Raw genomic sequence first — 18,063 nt, forward strand, 5'->3', positions numbered from 1 at the left:
CCTCTTCCTTTCCCCTTCACCCGGTTCCCCCAGGTGATCCCGGAAACTCCTGGTTTGGCTGCAGAAAGTAACTATAATTACAGGCTTTTTTTTTTTTTTTTTTTTTTTTTTTGAGACAGAGTTTCGCTCTTATCGCCCAGGCTGGAGTGCAGTGACTTGATCTTGGCTCACTGCAACCTCCGTCTCCTGGGTTCAAGCGATTCTCCTGCCTCAGCCTCCTGAGTAGCTGGGATTACAGGGGGTCTGCTGCCATGCCTGGGTAATTTTTTTGTATTTTTTAGTAGAGATGGGTTTCGCCATGTTGGCCATAATTACAGTCATTTATAGAACACTTTGCTGCCTCTCCTAATTACCAAGCTGTGCAATTCCAATTACGCGTCTAAGGAAACATCTCAGGAACCCCTCCCTGGGACCAGCCTGTCAACCGCAGCCCCCAGGCTGGCCGGAATGGAGTGGGAGTGCCTGTGGCCACTGCTGACGTCTACCTCCTGGCTTCCTTTCATGCCAGACCAGGAAGAAAACCTTGGTTCAAAGGCCTGCTCTGGGGTGGGTATGGGATGAAGAGAGGCGGGGAAAACCCCTCAAGATGATGAGCTTGACACAAGGGGAGGGGGAGAGGGACTCCTTCTGGTCATGCAGAAGGCCTCCATCTACACAGCAGGTGAGTCTTAGAATGCCAGGGTGGATCGTAGTTTCACAGCATGAGTTAGAGCTCGTTCCCCAGGAAAGGGGCTGTTTAAGTTTAGAAAGCAATGGTCCTTCCACTAGATAACAGGTTCCCTGGCCTCCTGTCCATCACCACCACTGAAGATCCCTTAGCAACAGCCTCCACCCTGCACAGCAGCCATCCAGCCCTGCCTCTGATAACTCCTGTGACTGGGAGTTAGTACCCCAAGCCTCTGTGACCTTTGGATACTCCATTAATGAGAAAGCTCTTCTTCCATCAAGATAAGTTTCCCTCTGTGCAATTTCTTTTTTGTTGTTTTTTGGGGATTTTGTTGTTGTTGTTGTTTTGTTTTGTTTTGTTTTTTTTAAATGGAGTCTTACTCCGTTGCCTAGGCTGGAGTGCAGTGGCACAATCTTGGCTCACTGCAGCTTCTGGCTCCTGGGTTCAAGAGATTCTCCCACCTCAGCCTCCTGAGTAGCTGGGACTACAGGTGTGCCCCACCACTCATGGCTAATTTTTGTGTTTTTGGTAGAGACAGGGTTTCTCCATGTTGGCCAGGCTGGTCTCGAACTCATGACCTCAGGTGATCTGTCCGCCTCGGCTTCCCAAAGTGCTGGGATTACAGGCGTAAGCTACCACATCCAGCCTCCTCTGAAATTTCTTTTTCGTTTTCTTTTCTTTTTTTTTTTTTTTTTTTTTTTGAGATGGAGTCTCACTCTGTTACCCCGGCTGGAGTGCAGTGGTGCAGTCTCGGCTCACTGCAGCCTCCGCCTCCTAGGTTCAAGTGATACTCTGCCTCAGCCTCCCGAGTAGCTGGGATTACAGGTGCCTGCCACCACACCTGGCTAATTTTTTTTTTTTTTTTTTTTTCTGAGACGGAGTCTCGCTTCTTCGCCCAGGCTGGAGTGCAATGGCACGATCTTGGCTCACTGCAACAACCTCCAGCTCCCAGGTTCAAGCAATTCTCCTGCCTCGCCTCTCCAGTAGCTGAGATTACAGGTGCCTGCTGCCACGACCAACTACTTTTTGTATTTTTTAGTAGAGATGGAGTTTCACCCTGTTGTCCAGGCTGGTGTTGAGCTCCTGACTTCAAGTGATCCACCCACCTCAGCCTCCCACAGTGCTAGGATTACAGGCGTGAGCCACCGCACCCAACCTGTATTTTTAGTAGAGACAGAGTTTCACCACATTAGCCAGGCTGGTCTTGAACTCCTGACCTAGTGATCCACCCACCTTGGCCTCCCAAGGTGCTGAGATTACAGGCGTGAGTCACCGCGCCCCGCCTCCTCTGTGCAATTTCTTCCCACAAGTCCCATCTCCAGTCTCTGGGGCTACTGCTCCCTCTGCCCTGGATGTACCAATGGATACTGCCCCCTCTACTGGTCCTCTCCTGGGCAGGTGTCCGGCTCCCCTAAACCTCACCTGGTTCCTTAGCCCCACCAGTTTCTGAGATAGCCCTGATGTGGAGGCTCCCTGGGACTTCTCACTGTACATACCCGCCCCCCAGGTGCCCACACTCAGTCCTAGGCACAGAGCTGGCACTCCCAAGTGGCTCCACTCCTGAGCCCCAGCCTCCCACCTCCCACAACTCCCAGGCCCACACCTATGCCACACCCAAATCCAACTCTACCAGCTTCCTCTGCCCCTGCTCCTCACCACAAGCCCCTTTCATCCAGTCTTCAAAGCGTCAAACTGCTGCTCCCCCTGTTCCTTCTTCCAAGTGTCTCCAAACCCCACCCTTCTCTTCCCAGACCCCAGGACTTGCCCCACATCAGGCCACCATCCTCTGTCCCCTAGAATTCTGAAAAGGCCCCTCCCTGCTCTCCCCACCTGAACCTGCCACCTCCCGTGTGTCCTGAGAGCAGCATAGCATAGAGGTTAGAGGCAGGGCTCCAGTGCATTCCATCCCCTGCTCCTCCACTCACTGACTGTGTGGCCTTAAGCAATCTGCTCAACCTCTCTGTGCATCGTTGTCTTAATAGTACCTCTCTCCTAGAGTTGCCTGTGAATAGTCTGGTTACCAAGGAATTCAGAGTGGCCAATAGGGGATGGGAGGGAGGGGATAAAAGAAAGCAGAAAAAGGGGCACAGGAGCCAGGTCCTTAAGTCCTTAAGACCTTTGGTGCTCAACTAAGGCCTGAGAACTTTCTCCTGAGATGAGTGGAGAGCCTTCAGGATAAAGTCTTTTTTTTTTTTTTTTTTTTTTGAGACAGAGTCTCGCTCTGTCGCCCAGGCTGGAGTGCAGTGGCCAGCTCTCGGCTCACTGCAAGCTCCGCCTCCCGGATTCACGCCATTCTCCTGCCTCAGCCTCCCGAGTAGCTGGGACTACAGGCGCCCGCCAACTGGCCCAGCTAGTTTTTTGTATTTTTTAGAAGAGACGGGGTTTCACCGTGTTAGCCAGGATGGTCTCAATCTCCTGACCTCGTGATCCACCCGTCTCGGCCTCCCAAAGTGCTGGGATTACAGGCTTGAGCCACCGTGCCCGGCCTAGGATAAAGTCTTAAGTCTCTGATCAATGTTGTGCCTATGGAATGTCTTGGTGCCTGTGGTGCCTGTGGAATGTTGTGCTTCCTTTCCTGCAGGGACTGAGAGCCCCTCCTGCCCCAGGGGTGCTGAGAGGTCTGTCTCTGGCTCCCCCACTGCCCCCGTGTCTCTGCTGGGACCAGTAAGTATTGGAGCTATGCCTGGCAGAGTTCTTTTGCCAGACTCCAGGCCTCTCTCACCACAGGAGATCAGGACTGGACTCCCAGGGGTCTGACCTGACTTCCAACCCCAGGAGGGTGGGTTGGGTCCAGCGAGGGCTTGTCTAGGTCGTCCAGCCTTCCACTGTTGGCCTCAGGGACCATCCAGGCAACCTGCCCAAGTAACTCTTGGCCCCTCCTCTGACACAGACACCACCTACAAAGCTCTTTCGCAAATATATCATTATTTTGTTTAATCCTCATAACAACTCTGAGAGTTGGGTGTTATTATCCCATTTTACAGTTGACAGACTGGATAAGTATGATCTCTTACCTACTCGTCAGGAGTCCACTCATAGTAGTTCATGCCTGAGTGGGAGGAGGATTGGGGGTGCTCATCAGCCCATCTCAGCTAGCCAGGCCCGTCACTGAGTGAGGGGCCAAGTGGGAGGAGAGGCGGACTGTGGCGGTGGGAGGGGGGCCCACGGAAGTGGAGGGCAAGTGGGGGCTGCCAACACTGGGACATGCCAAGTAGAGAGAGGCCAGGTGGGGCTGGGAGGCCTTGAGGGCAGGGAGAGCAGGAACGGGAATGAAGAGCAGTCTAGGAGCAGGTTCCGAATCTGAGACATTGGAGGAACCTCCTTGAGTCACCCTACTCTTTGTACAGATCAGGAAATTGAGGCCAGGCAGGAACAGAAATTCATCTAAGGCCACTTAGCCTGCCAGAGACCAAGCCAGGATCTGTGCCAGAGCACACCCAGGCTGTTCCTGGAGAACCCAGGAACCAGCCCCATGGGGCCAATCAGCTGGCACTGGGCTGACCAGCAGGCACCAGATGAAACTTCTAGCCTCCAGGCCTCTCTGGGTGGCCAGCAGGGGGCAGTACTGCCCCAGGAGTGACAGCTCCCAGGCTCCCAGCCACCGCCCTCAGGCCCATCTCAAGGTCCCAGGGCAGAACCAGGGCTGGGGACACAGAAGGCATAGGTAGGGAGCAGGGTTTCTGGGGTGGGAGGAGCAGCACGCAGAGCTGAGCATGGGACTCCTGGGCACATTCTGATGCCAGGTCCTTCTAACCTGAGCGAGGGAGGAAATAAGCCCTTCCTTTCTCCTTGCATCTCCACCAGTTGAGAGAACATTGTAGAAACGCACCCAGCTCCGTCCAAAGTCTGCTCTCTCAAGAGGGGAAGGGGCTGGAGAAGAGACTGTGTCCCAGGCCACAGGCTTCCACAGAAAGTTGTCCTGCAAAGGAGGCTAGACCTAAGGAGGAACTTCTAGAGGCCTCCGCACTGAGTATCCACCCTGGATTCTGGGATTGTCCCTTTCCCAAAATAATGCTCTAGAATAAGGATGGCCAACTGCGGTGCTGTGGGGAGACAGGGGCTAGGTGTCCTTATTGCTATTTCAGGCCCCCCTTAAGTGGGACAAGGGATAATTTTCCCCAGGACAGCTAAAGAGCAGGGGCATGGGGGAGTGAGGAGGGCCGCAGGGGTCAAGAAGATGAGCCACTCTGGCCCCCAGGAGAGATGGCCAGGGTGCAGGGGGCTCCACATCACCCCCATCAGCCCTGGGACCTTTCCCAAGGGCGAGGGCTTGTATTCCTAACCAAACTTCTGGATCTGGTCCCAGCAGGAGCCCCTGCTATAATGAGTGACCCCAAGGCCTCCCTTCAAAATCCCAGGAGTCCAGTTTCTCGGAGCAAAAGTCCCACAGCAGCTGGCAATACAAGATCTAGGAGGCAGGGGACCTTGAAGCTCCGGGTCAGAAATGCTCCACACACCTGCCTCTCCCAAGATTTAAAATGCCAGGGGGCTACAGGTTCCCATCCCACGCTACTAGACTTCATGGTGGTCCTCAGCCCCAAGCCCACTGTGCCCTGTGCAGCATGGACAAATGACCTCCAAGGGGGTCCTTTCAACGCCACTCCCCTTGGTTTCCCATCAATGCCACCATACACTGAAGTTCAGGCACGGTCTACTGGAAAGCCCCTGTCAGGGCCAGTTGTCCTACAATTAACTCTTCAGTCCTCCCAAGCCTACCGTTCCACCGCACAGAGAGCAGACAGGGTGGGCAGGGGTTTGGGGAGTCACAGCAGGCACCCAGGGACAGAGGGGCAAGGAAAATGGATATGGGGGCACATGCAGGGAGTGGGGGCAGCATCCTGGCAGGTCCCAGGCCTGCGCCGCCTAGAGGAGCCGGTGACTCATGGGGCTGACCGAAGAGCTGAAACCAGACAGGAGAGTTCAGGAAGGAGGAAGGAACACCCACCAGGTAACTTGTATCCTCTGACATGTGCACTTCCTGACCAGCGTTTCTATGAATCAGCGTCTCTAGACACAACCACCTTGATCCCTTCAGCTGCCTCATGCTGACGTCTGAGTCTGGCCCATGCCTATCTAAACCCCCGCACTCTGGTTCAACCACCATCAGGCCCACATAGCAGCTGCCTCAGATCAAAAATCTCCTCTTCAGGGGCTTTTCACCAAGCTGATGGTAAAGGCAGGACTCCTGGGTCCTGGTGTCCACTGCAGCCACTCTGGCTTCCCCTTAGCCCCTCTGCATCCCCTGCTCACCACCTGGCCAGCGCTCCTGCTCGCTCTTCCCCCTAGCATTCCCCTACCACCCCTGCTTTGCCTAGCAAGTACCTACTCATCCTTCAGGTTTCAACCCATGTCACCTCCAGTGAGCCTTCTCTGACCTCTCAGCTAAGTCAAATCCCCCATTACATGTGTTTGTGGCACCATGCACCCCTCTCTGAGCTCTTTGCAGAGTTTAGTTGTGTGGTTAGTGATGAGAGCCTGCTTCCTGTACTAGAGCTGAAGCTCCAGGTGGGCAAGGACCGGGGCCTGGTCTAGTTCGCCCTCCATTGTCTCTGCAGCATGTGGCACATAGTAGTCAGTGCTAGGCACATAGTAGGCCCTCAGTAAACGTGCTGTGAATGAGTGGGTTCCCCAGCCAGCTGGATGTCCCACGGTTTCCCTCCACCCCACCCCATCTGGCTCTAGCTTCTCTCTATGACCCTTTTCATCCGTAGTCCTTGGAGCCTCCTAATGGTTGGGCTCTGTGGTGGGGACCAGGCAACCTGCCCCTGGGGCCTCAAGATCAAGGCAAGACTCAAGACTCAATACCCGTCCAACAAGTTACAGGGGTAGCCTCAGTGACATCAATTGCCCTGACCCAGTGACTCAGAGGAAGCCAGTCCTCCAGAGCCCACATCCAGTCCACATCGTCCTTGATGATTTTGCATCCAGCTGCTGTTCCAATCTCAGGGCCTATGGCCCTCAGGGACTACACAGCCTCTACCTAGAAATTAGATGCCCAGAGATGGTTAGGGCCCAGCCCAAGGTCACACAGCATAGTTGTCACAGAGCTGCACCAAGAATCCAGGGTGCCAACTGTAGCATAGGGTTCTCCCCGTGCTATAATAAACGTGGCTATTTTTAGGAAGTGAATTAGCAAGTCAAATATGACTTCTGCTAATAATACTACCTTTCTGCTTTTCAGAGTCTTCATCACCTTATTTGCTCCTGCAACATTAGGTGGGCTGGGCACTGAAGTAGGTGGTGAGCTCATCTGAAAGGTGTGGTCCAGAGAGAGGAAGTGACTGGTCCTGAAACACAAACAGCCCAGCCTTCCTGCCCGCCCTGCTCAGTGGTACTCCCAGAGAGGGTGCAGTGCCTCAGAGGTCCCCTCCTCAGGGCCTGGCTGGCAGCCTCCCACCTGGGCAGGCTCCTCGGGGCACTCGGACCAGCCTCCCTTGCCTGTTGTCCTCTTGGCCCTCCCACTCCATCCCCCAAGCTGTGGTCAGCCTCCTGCCTTCCCCGGCCCCTGGCAGACCCTGCTCCTGTGCCAGCTCCAGCCCAAACCTGCCTTCTCACAGCCTGTGGGACTCAGGTGGCCTCAAGGCCTGGCATCCAGTTGTAATTTTTCCCCTGCAAATTCCTTAGCACATGCCAGGGGTAGCTCTGAGCAGGAAGGCATGGGTGGCCAGCTCTACAGCCTGAGCTCCCCTCAACTTGGGACCTCAGTTCCCCATCAAAAGGGACAACAGCCTCATGCCAAGAGGGGCTTGGGTTAGATCCAGCCCCTAGTCCTGCAGCCCCATCTCCTACCCCTTCCCCCTCCCCCACAGAAGCTCCTCAGACATCTGGCGGCACCAGACAGGGTTGGATGGACGCAAACATGAGGTCAGATCCTCAATTGCTTCCTGAGCCCTTCCCAGAGGAGCAGGGCGCTTCCCAACTGGGAAGCAGCTGAGCTGCTCCATAAAGGAAACCAGAGAGGCGGGGAGGAATGGAGACCATTGCTGGGAGAGGATGTGACAGCGCCCCCATTTCTCAGATGGGCAACTGAGCCACAAGCAATAGGCCAGCATGCTGTGGCCGCCATGAGCCCCCACCTCTTGTGAAAGGCTCTACTGAGCCCAGGGGCCTAGCATGAGCCAAGGAGGGGGTCAGGCTAAGGCTAAAAGGACACCCTGGGCCGGCTCCTAGGAGCCTTGACTCCCAGGACAGTGACCCGTAGAGACGGGTCCTTCACTCAGACTCACGCTGGGGAATTCTGCAGTCAGGAGGGCTTCTCAGAGAGGGGTGCTGTGGGGAGCTCAAGTGCAACAAGGAGGGAGGAAGGCATTGAGATGGGCTCAGCAGGTGCAAAGGGCGGAGCAGAGGAGGCACTCAGGGATCCCCCTCAGGTGGCTGCCCTGGCCTGTCTCCCTTCCCAACGGCGGCTGGCTTGCAGGGGAAGATCTGGGCTCATTGTCCGTTGTAAGCTGGTTATGTCCCAGTAGCTCAGGCTCCTGGACCCTGGCGGGCCAGCAGGGAGGGGCTTCATAGCAGGCGGGAGACAGGCCAGGCCATCCCGATGAGGAGAGAGGAGGAGGGGCCTCCCCAGGGTGGCAGGCACAAGCCTGTCCAGGGGAACTCACAGCTGTACAGGAGGCAGTGGGTGCCCCTCCCTCCATCTGTTATCTGGCAGGATGAGATGGGCACTCTCCTTGCCCAGGCCCCAACCTGGTCCCCACAACCGGGAGCCTCCCACCCGACACTGTCCTCCCTGGGGAGCCATGCTGGTTGTGGGACTGCGGCCATGCCTGGCAGGGGACAGTGCCGATGCTGACACAGCAAGAACCAGGCCAGTCGTGAACAAAGAAACATGGGAAGGGGCCACGTCTGCAGGAGTCATTCCTGAGGCGGCAGCCAGCACCGTGGACTGTAGGCTGAGGAGGCACAGGACGGCCTCTCCCCGAGTGTTCCAGCCAGCACGTTCCTGATCAAGTACTCGGTGGGGCAAAGCTGGTCAAGGCCCTCGGGGCATAGCTCAGTCCAAAATTCCCCATCACCTCTCCCCAGGGCCCAACCCCCTTCTCTCTGGACAGAAAAGTGCTCTGAATCACCTTTCAACCCCGACAGCAGGGTCCACTCACCACCCCCACTTTTTCTGCCATGATCCCCCTCAGGGTGGGAGGGGAGACTGGGCAGGAACAGGGGAGCCCAGAAGGGCCCATGCTGGGCCCAAAGGCAGACAGCACCCATACAGCAGGGGCTGCAGTGCCCTGAATGGCTTGTGGCAGGTGTTGTGGGGGAGGCACCCAGTATCAGGGCGGCTGGCCAGGTGCGGGAGCCCTGACATTGGGCCTGTCACACAGCATCAGGGAAGGAGCTGCCAGCACCGGTGGGGTGAGGGCTGGGAGCCTCAGGGAAACGGTGGCTTTTCAGCTGAGTGAGCGAGAAACAACGTGGAGTTGGTGCCCCACTTTCCAGACACAAGCAAGGGAGGGCTGCCCACTGCCCGCAGAGCCCCCGATCAGGGCGGGAGGCACCGAGAGATCTACCGAGCCAGACCAGACAGGGTCAGCACATGGACCGGCGGAGACCAAGGTCCCAGAGAGGTGGGGGACAGGAGGCGCCCCCGCCCCTGCCACATGAGGAAAGTGGGCATGCTGGGCAGAAAGGGAGGGGCTGGTGCCAGAGAGGAGTGCCAGTGTCCAGGGCGAGGAAAGACCAGCACCATAGACTGTGGGTGGGGCAAGGTAGGCAAGTCCAGTGTGGCTCCAGGGTACCTCAGATGCTGAGATGTAAGCAGGGTAGGAACATTTGCTGCATAGCCAGGTTCTGGGAGTACCCAGGGACAGCATCACCCTTAGATGCAAGCAAAAAGGAGCCCTGCCCTGGCCCCTGCATTCTAGAGGATCCCACTTCAGCCTTCCACTGGCCTTGCCACTCCAACAGGGAAAAAAGGTCCATGAGCCAAGGAAATGTGTCCACCCAAGCCCCACGTCCCCCCCAAACACAGAACCCCAGAATTCCCTGCCCACAGGGCCCCAAATCCAACTCCATAGCCTGCATGGGCCTTTCTGTTGGGCCTACCTTCCTGAGAACCGACCTGCAGCGGGTGTGCACACCCCAAGGCCTCGGGGGTGGCTAAGGGGCAGCCGCTGCTATGTATGTGGATGGGCCTGGGAAGGTCACACACTGCCTGAGGGGGAGCCCGGGATGGGAGCTGAGGTTGGCTCAGCCTCTGCCTGCCACACTCCAGTCCTGGATTCTAAGAGCCCAAGAATTCTAAGTGCAAACCTGGCCCTCAGGGTGTTACGAAGGTGTATTTGTCAATGTAGGAGGATACAGCATATCCTATTTAGAGGTTGTTGGCTTGATTTATAACTTTGAAAAATCCAGACATATGGTGTGTGTGGACCTCCATTTTTGCTCCTGCCCTGGGCCCAGGCAATGTCAGGGGTGGGATCAGAGGGCAAGCCCTGGCCCCTGCCCCATCCCTCAGGAGACCCCTGCTCTCCAGCCAGTGAGCGCTGCCAAAGCAGGGCTGGGCAGGTGGCCAGCAGCCCATGGAGCCCAGACGCAACTGTGGACCTAGCCCCAGGGCTGGTGGGACCCAGTAGGCTGGGTCCTTGAGGCTAGAAGTAGGGGAACCCCAAAGAGCAGCTTCTCCCAGGGTTGAGCTTCTGATTGAAGCTGGGAAAGCCACAGAGAGGCTGAGCGTGTGGCCCAGGGACACACAGCCTGGATGGGGCTGCTATGCCCTCCCCTGCAGGTCCTTCCTGCCTCCGAGGCTTACCGGCCTCTGCATCCAGCTCGGGGTGCTTTGATCCCTTTTTTGAGTTCATTCCTGTGGCCAAGCCCTTCCCCCACGGTTTCCCATGCTGGCACTTCAGGAGGATCCTGCCCCTCGTTCTCTACCCAGCCTCAGCCCCTTCCTCGAGGCTCCAAGCCCCCTCGCCCCGCTCACTGCAAATCACCTTTCTTCCGTTGGAGCCAGGATCTTAGCTCAGGGAGTGACCCCAGCCCCTGGTCTGCAAAGAGAAGTCTGAGGCCCACAGTCCCAGAGCGAGGCTGCGAGGCTGAGCCCACACTAGGACAGGTCTCCTGCCCCACCCCTTCAGCTCAGGGGGCATCATCCATCTCTCTAGAGCCTCACAGACCCCCCTGGTTCAAATCCCCACTGCCACTGACTCTCTGTGATCTCCCACAAGCTGCTCTACATTCCGAGCTTCTTCGTTTATGGAATGAAGATAATAAATTTTGCCTTGTAAAGTCGTTAGAGGGATTAGATGAAATACACGCATAGGCCAAGCCCCATGCCAAGAACACCTTAGGGCTGAGACCTCCTTTCTGCCTCACTCTGACAATGGATATTACTGAGCAGCACCAGGAATTCGAGGCCCAGACAGATGTGTCTCTTGCCCTCCGGGAGCTTCCCTCATGCTGGGAAAACAGACGTCAGCCAGGAATCCGCAGAAGGCTCCCAGAGAAGAGTGTCCAGGAGGGAGACGAGGGCAGGGTGAAGGGTTGAGAAGGTTGGGCAGGGAGGGCCTGAGAATATGCCCTGAGGACCTAAGGGAGCCAGTTGTGCAGCGTGTGGGAGAAGAATGTTCTAGAGAGGGGGAAGTCAGGACGGTGTCTTGCAGGTTCTCAGAAATGCCTGGCACTTATCTGAGCACACACTCCCTGACCCTGTTACCACACCACAGTGGGGCCTCTGTGTGGGGCTGATAAGGCCAGAAAATATCTCAACACTCAAGATATTTTCTTCCCTTTTCTGTGAATGGCCTGAGATAGACTGTGCACGGACACTTGGTTCATGGCCTGCCTCACAGGCCCAGGTCGGCCCCCTCCTCCCCCGCCAACCCCGCCCCGTCACCAGCGCACCACGGAGCACTCACTGCCGGCCGTCCTACTGGGGACTCGGGATTGTCCCCTGAGGGGGGCTGCTGGTCAGTGCAGGGGGCCCATGCGTGACAGGGCTGACCTGGCTCCTCTGTCGTGACACAAAGAGGCCTGCTCTCTGCTCCTCTCAGCCCCCTGCAAATGCCTACATGTCTCTGTGCAGAGACAGGAATGCCCTACATGTCTCTGCCTGCTCGAGTGCACAGCGTACAGGCTCTGGGCTCAGAGATGAGGACTGGAAGCCAGCTATGTCACCTTTGTTCCCTCACCTATAAAATGGGGGCACTGACAGTAACATCGTCCTCAGAGGGTTCCTGTAAAGGAGTGGGGGAGATGGTGCTAGAGCCTGGCTCAGCCAAAGTGCTCAGTAAAGGCCGGGCAAGGTGGCTCACGCCTGTAATCCCAGCATTTTAGGAGGCCAAGGCAGGCAGATTGCTTGAGGTCAGGAGTTCAAGACCAGCTTGGCCAACATGGTGAAACCCCCATCTCTACTAAAAATACAAAAAATTAGCTGGATGTGGTAGTGGGTGCCTGTAATCCCAGCTACTCGGGAGGCTGAGGCAGGAGAACCGCTTGAACCCAGGAGGTGGAGTTTGCAGTGAGCTGAGATCGTGCCATTGCACTCCAGCCTGGGCGACAGAGTGAGACTCCACCTCAAAAAAATATAATAAGAAAAACTGCTCAGTAAGTGCTACTTCCTTTCTTACAGGACCTGTGCCTCCTGGGATGACCCCCACCATCCACCCCTAGGCACCAGGACTGAGTCAGTTCTGAAAAGAAATGGGGAATGAAGCTTTGGGACTTGGTGTCTGCCTTCAGGGAGTCGATGGTCCAGCCGGTGGGATTAGGGTTCATGTCCCTTCCTGGGCCTCCAGGAGGCCATGACCTTTGAAGCAAGAATGAGGAAGCCAACGGTGGTAGCGTGCGGCCCTGCATGAAGTGCCTGTGACAGGAGATGGAAGAACTCTGTGGTATGTCCGTGAGAGTGACAGGAACGTCAAGCATTCAAGAAACCAAACTGGCACCCAAGATAGATGGAGAGATCAGAAACTGACCAGGTCACGAGGCTTCTTGGCAGCCACATGCAGGAGACCCATAACACCATGGCCAGGCCCCCCACGCTCCATACCGTGTCTGTGACCTCCACAGACTCACTCCACAATGTGACTTTGGGTAGGTCACAGTACCTGCATGGCCTCAGCTTCCCCACCTGTCAAATGGGGAGAATAACAGTGCCCTCCCCATGAAGCCATCATGAGTATCACACCAGGTAAATCATGGCCTGCTCTTGTGTGTGCAGGGACGTCAACAAAGACGAGTTCCTTTTCCCTAAAGTGATGAAAGGGACTTTTAGAAAAGAGGAAGTGGGTGGATTCTTAGGAAACCTTAGTTCCACCCCCAGGCAAGTGGCTCTGATGATTCAGTAGGTGACTTCCAGGTGTGCCCAGGAGGTGCAAGCTACCAAAGTCAGGTCCTCTCACCTGAATTTTCATCCAGCCCAACCCTGCCTCTGGACCCCTGTCCCCTCTTGGGACCTCGAGGCCAGGCCTGGAGAGGATGTGAACAGCTGGAGGCTCTCCCAAACCCAAGCACGAGGTAGACACAGGGACAGTGGGCATCTTCCATCAGGTGGAGCTCAGCCAAGATTCCAGCAGCACCCAAGGGCTGCTGAGCGACTCGCAGATGCCCATGCCTGGCAGCCTGGTCTCCATGGTCAGACCCCAGCCTCTCTCCCCTGAGCCCCTTTCGTCCTGCTCCCCAAAGCCCCACAGGTTTCCCTGCCTCCATGGCTTTGCCAAGGCCACCCACCTGCCCCCATACACTCCTGCTTCCACCTCCATGCCTGCAGGCCTGCCCTGCCTGGAGGCCTTCCCCTGTGTTCTACGGTTTTGCACCACATGGTCGCATCAGTTATCTGTCAAAGCAGCTGACACTCCCTCCACTCCTGCCTCTGCCCCTTCCTGGCTCTGTCTGTGTCCCCCTCCCATCACCACCTTAGCCTATCTCCCCTCCTTCCTCAGTACTCAGGAGCCAGCAAGGCTGTGGGGCACCTGCTGACATTCTGCCTTGTCTCCCTGGCTTCTCAGCCTCCCCCCACTGCCTACTGCTGCCTCTGGGCATCAAACCAACAGGACCCCTCTCTCAATAGCCCTGCACCCCACACCTCCAGCCTCTGCCCTCAGCTCTGGAAAGCACAGTCTCCACCCACTGCCTCCATGAACCCCCTCCTCCCCATCCCCTTAACTCCTGGGATCTAACCCCTGCCCCAACACCCCACCGAGGCCACTGACCACCTCTCTGCTGTTATGTCTGGGGCACTTCGCTGCCACCCCTGCCTCCACTCCTCAACGCCATTCCAAAGCACAGATCCTTCTTTCTCTTCTTAAAACATGTGCCCACTCTCCTGGGTCCTGAGACGCCCACCCAGATGTCCTCCCACCTCCCTGCCCACTCCATCACTGGCCCCTTCAAGGTTCCACTTCCTTCTCCGGGGCCACCCTCAAAGAAGCCCCACCCAGGAGTCTGTCCTTGGCCTTTCTCCCCTCCATCGCCTCCGCCCGGGGAGACGGACCTCTCCCACCCCTAGCCTTTCCTTCCTCCTACATCCTTAAGCCCCCCACCCTCTGGCTCCTCTCTTGAGGTCCTGACCAGATAATCTACATAACTGCTGGACACCACCTCCAGGATGTCCCTGGAGATGCCCTCCCTTCTCTCTCCCTTGTCCTCCGCCCAGATGCTGAAAGGGGCACCAGCTTTCACCCCTCCTGATTTCATCCAGTCTCAAGGTGTTAGATGCTGTCTATACTGTCCACACCCAAACAGACGCCTGGCTGTCCTCCCTCCCCCGTCCAGGCCTCTCCTCAGCCGCCCACACGACACTCCACTTGGATGTCTAACAAGCATCTCAGCCGTTCCAGCTCCCGCTCCCCACAGCACCCCAACCCACTTCCCCCACCACCACACTCTCCCCACCCCCGGCTGGCAGCTTTCTCCTTCCTGATGCTCAGACCAAAAGCCTTGGAGGCATCCCAGATCCCTCTCCCTCTGCTGTCCACTGGCAAACTCTGCTGCTCTAATCTCAAAGGAGACCCAGAGTCTGACCGCCACCCCCACCCTGGGCCAGGCCCCCATCATTTCTCATCTGGATCATTGCAGAAGCCTCCTAATTGGTCTCCCTGCTCCCACCTTTTCACTCTTGCCCCCAGGTGTTCCCAGCACAGTCGCCAGAGCCTTCCTGTTCAGATATGTCACTGGATCGCACCTCTTTGGTTGACGCTTCCCGATGGCTCCTGTGTCACTCTCAGGAAAAGCCAGGGAATGATTGGGCACCCTGGCCTCTTTGCCCGCATCCCCTGCTCTCCTCCCTGCACCCTCCTCTCTCTGACTGCACTGCAGAGGCCTCCCCTGGGGTATCAGTTGAGGCAGGCTGGGGTGTGCCACGGTGACCACCCGCAGTCACCAGGCCTTAAAACAGAGAGGGGCGTTTCTCATTCCAGCTTCATGTGCATGAGGGTCAGCAGGGAGGGCTACGCTGCATTGTCCTCTCTCGTGACCATGTCGGGGACATCTGGAGCATCACGTGCTTCCAGGCAGGGTGAAGGGAACATGGAGTCACTCGCTGGCTCCTCCATACTTCGGAAGTGGCACGCATCTCTTCACTCGTATCTCACTGGCCAGAGCAGATTACACAGCTGGGCCTAACCCCAAATGGAAGAAGTGTAGCCCTTCCTTCTGCCAAGAAGAAGAGACAGGCACTGATGGACAGGGGTGACCCTCCCCACTGCTGTTCCTCGAATGCGCCAGACATGCCCTCGCCCCGGGCCTTTGCCCTGGCTGTTCCCTCTGCCTGGAGTGCCCTTCCCCAAACACCTTCACAGCTCGCCCCTCACCTTCTTTCCGTCTTTGTTCAAATGTCCTTCTTGATGACGCTTCCCCTGACCACCTCACTTAAAACTTCAGATGTCTCCTGGACACGGGCTGCCAATCCCCCTTACCTTTACTTTAGCTTTCCATGGTTCTAACAGATTACCTAATTACATATTTCTTATGTCTATTACTATTGTCTGTCTCCATCAGCTAGAAGGAAAGCCCCTTGAGGGCAGGGCATGTGTTGGTTTTGGTGACTGATGTAAGCCCAGCTCCCAGGACAGTACCTGGCACCCAGCAGGCACTCCATACTTTTGCTACATGAATGAATGAATGGATTAGGGGCCCCACTCACCACCAGGTCTTGTTCCCACATCCTTCAAAGCTTTTCAATCTACACTTGAGACCCCATCCCAAACTCGCTGCCTTCCCTGGGCCTCACTGTTTCTCATCTGGGTCCCCATCTCATAAAGCCCCTGACTGTCCCTGGCCTCCAGCCATCCCCTTCCAGTCCAACACCGCTGTGAAAGGCAGGATAGCAAGGTGATTCCAGCGTGGGCTCAGGGTCTTTTCTCTGGCTCTGCTGTTTACCAGCGGTATGACTTAGCCTTCCTTAGCCTTCCCGTGCTCCAGTTCCACATGTTGTGACAGCACTTCTCTCATAGAGGTTGGAGTGCTGAGAGGTTTAAATGAGACGGTGCATGCAAAGCACATTGTAAATGTGGATTATTGCTTTACAATTGCCAGATCTTGTTACCAGACAAAGTAGATCCGAATCTGCTGAAAACTGTCCCTTGGCTCCCGGTAGTTTTCAGTTTCTTCTCTGCACCCAGGGGCCCTCCCAAGCTGGTCTCCTTCTCACTTGCCTGGTCTGTCCCTTCTTGCTCCCAGTCCCACCAAACTCCCCAGGGCCTCCCAAGCCCATCATGCTGCCTCCTGCCCCGGCCTGGGCATTGGGCATTTTCTCTACTCTTCACTGACTTATACTTGCTTTCTTACTTAACAGAAATCCCAGAGCTTTTTTGCACATTCATACACAGAAAACTTTCAGATTCTTTTTTCGAGACAGGGTCTCGCTCTGTTGCCCAGGCTGGAGTGCAGTGGTGTAATCTCAGCTCACCGCAACCTCCGCCTCCCGGGTTCAAGCAATTCTCGTGCCTCAGCCTCCCGAGTAGCTGGTGCACACCACACCTGGGTAATTTTTGCATTTTTAGTAGAGACAGGGTTTCGCCATGTTGGCCGGGCTGGTCTTCAACTCCTGACCTCAAGTGATCTGCCCATCTCAGCCTCCCAAAGTGCTGGGATTACAGGCATGAGCCACCACACCCAGTCTCACATTCTTTTTTAGAGCTGTCTTGAATTCTATCATGGGGACATACCATTGGGATATATCAGTCCCAAGTAGATGGCTATTAAGAATGTTTTTGATCTTCTGCCATCACAGGTATGCAGTTAGTGTTTGTGCATCTGTCATATTCATGCAGGTGTCTCTGTAAGACAGGCTCCCAGGAGTGGGATTGCTGGGTCAAAGGTAGCTAGTAAGGCATGACGTGCTGCTTCCCACGGCCTCGCCAGCCCAGTGTGCTCCCCACCAGACCCAGGATCTAGCCCCAAGGCTGAGTGATGCAGAATTCACGCCCTCACCTCTGTGCCATCCTGCCTCCTTCAGCAGTAGGGCTGGAGCCCATGGTGAGGGGCCAACTCGACTTTCTGCCTCAGTCAGGGTCGGTCCACTTGATCGTGATACGTGGGGGCCGAGCTGGGAGGCGTTGGAGTTAGCGGAGGAGGTGAGGCCAGCTCCCAAACACTTCCAGAACACTCTGAGCCTTCATGAAGGCTGCGGGAGAGAGCATGGCCTCTTGCCCACATTCCCCCCACCTGGGCTCTTTTCTCTGGCGGCTGCCTCCGCCTCCCCACCAGAGCCAGAGTGGGACTGGCGGTGGCATCCCAGACACCAGTGAGCAGGCTACAGGGCCCGTCCTCAGCTAGGGCTGGGTAGTCAGACCCCTTGAAGACTTTGGGTGGAGGGCAGCCCAGGAGAGCCAGCCCCAGGCTGTGTCATGGCTCCATGGCTCATGTGGGCAGCCTCCCGCTGGCCCACACAGAGGCAGAGCTGAGTCAGCATCCAGGGTTGGGTGCCTCTGAGACCCAGGCCTGCTTCACTGGGAGGCGTCCCTGCACAGAAGTGAGAGGGCTCAGGAGGGGCCCGACTCTCTGCCTCTCTGCTGCTTCAGGAAAAGTCCTGCTCCCACTTTTCCGCAAAGACAATTCAAGAGTCCCTTGGAGCAGCCTGCTTGCACCTATGCACTCACATAGCACCTCGCTGGTTTTAGACCTGCCCGGTCCCGCACAGCACCCCCATCTGGGTTCACTGTCAGAGCTCTGAGCCCACTGGGCTACTCATCCCAAAGACATGTAGTACATCCCAATGTCTGTCTTTGCAACTGGGACAGGCCTGGCTGGGGGAGGGAGAGAGGCTTCTACCTGGGGTAGCTGAGCTGTCCAGGAAAGTGTCAGCCACGTCGAGCCCCTGGCGTTGCCGAAATCCCCCACCCCATGGTGCCACAGCACCAGGGCAGCCCCTAGGAAAAGCCAGGCCCTCAGAGGCCCTGTGCTAAAGACCCCGAAACTGCCCCTGGGTCCCCGCAGGAGCTCTGCAATGGGGAAGT

General features: G+C 56.5%; 1 long non-coding RNA gene across 1 annotated transcript; it reads left to right on the top strand.

Annotated features, from left to right (window-relative positions):
• Positions 1-561: 561 nt before the first annotated feature.
• Positions 562-16,455, top strand: LOC112628085. Its single transcript, XR_003120268.1, has 4 exons — positions 562-661; positions 3,249-3,331; positions 12,237-12,797; positions 15,025-16,455. It is a non-coding gene; the product is annotated as an uncharacterized LOC112628085 (long non-coding RNA).
• Positions 16,456-18,063: the final 1,608 nt, after the last annotated feature.

The sequence above is a fragment of the Theropithecus gelada genome, chromosome 7a (genome assembly GCF_003255815.1).
Source record: "Theropithecus gelada isolate Dixy chromosome 7a, Tgel_1.0, whole genome shotgun sequence".
Lineage (NCBI taxonomy): Eukaryota > Metazoa > Chordata > Mammalia > Primates > Cercopithecidae > Theropithecus > Theropithecus gelada.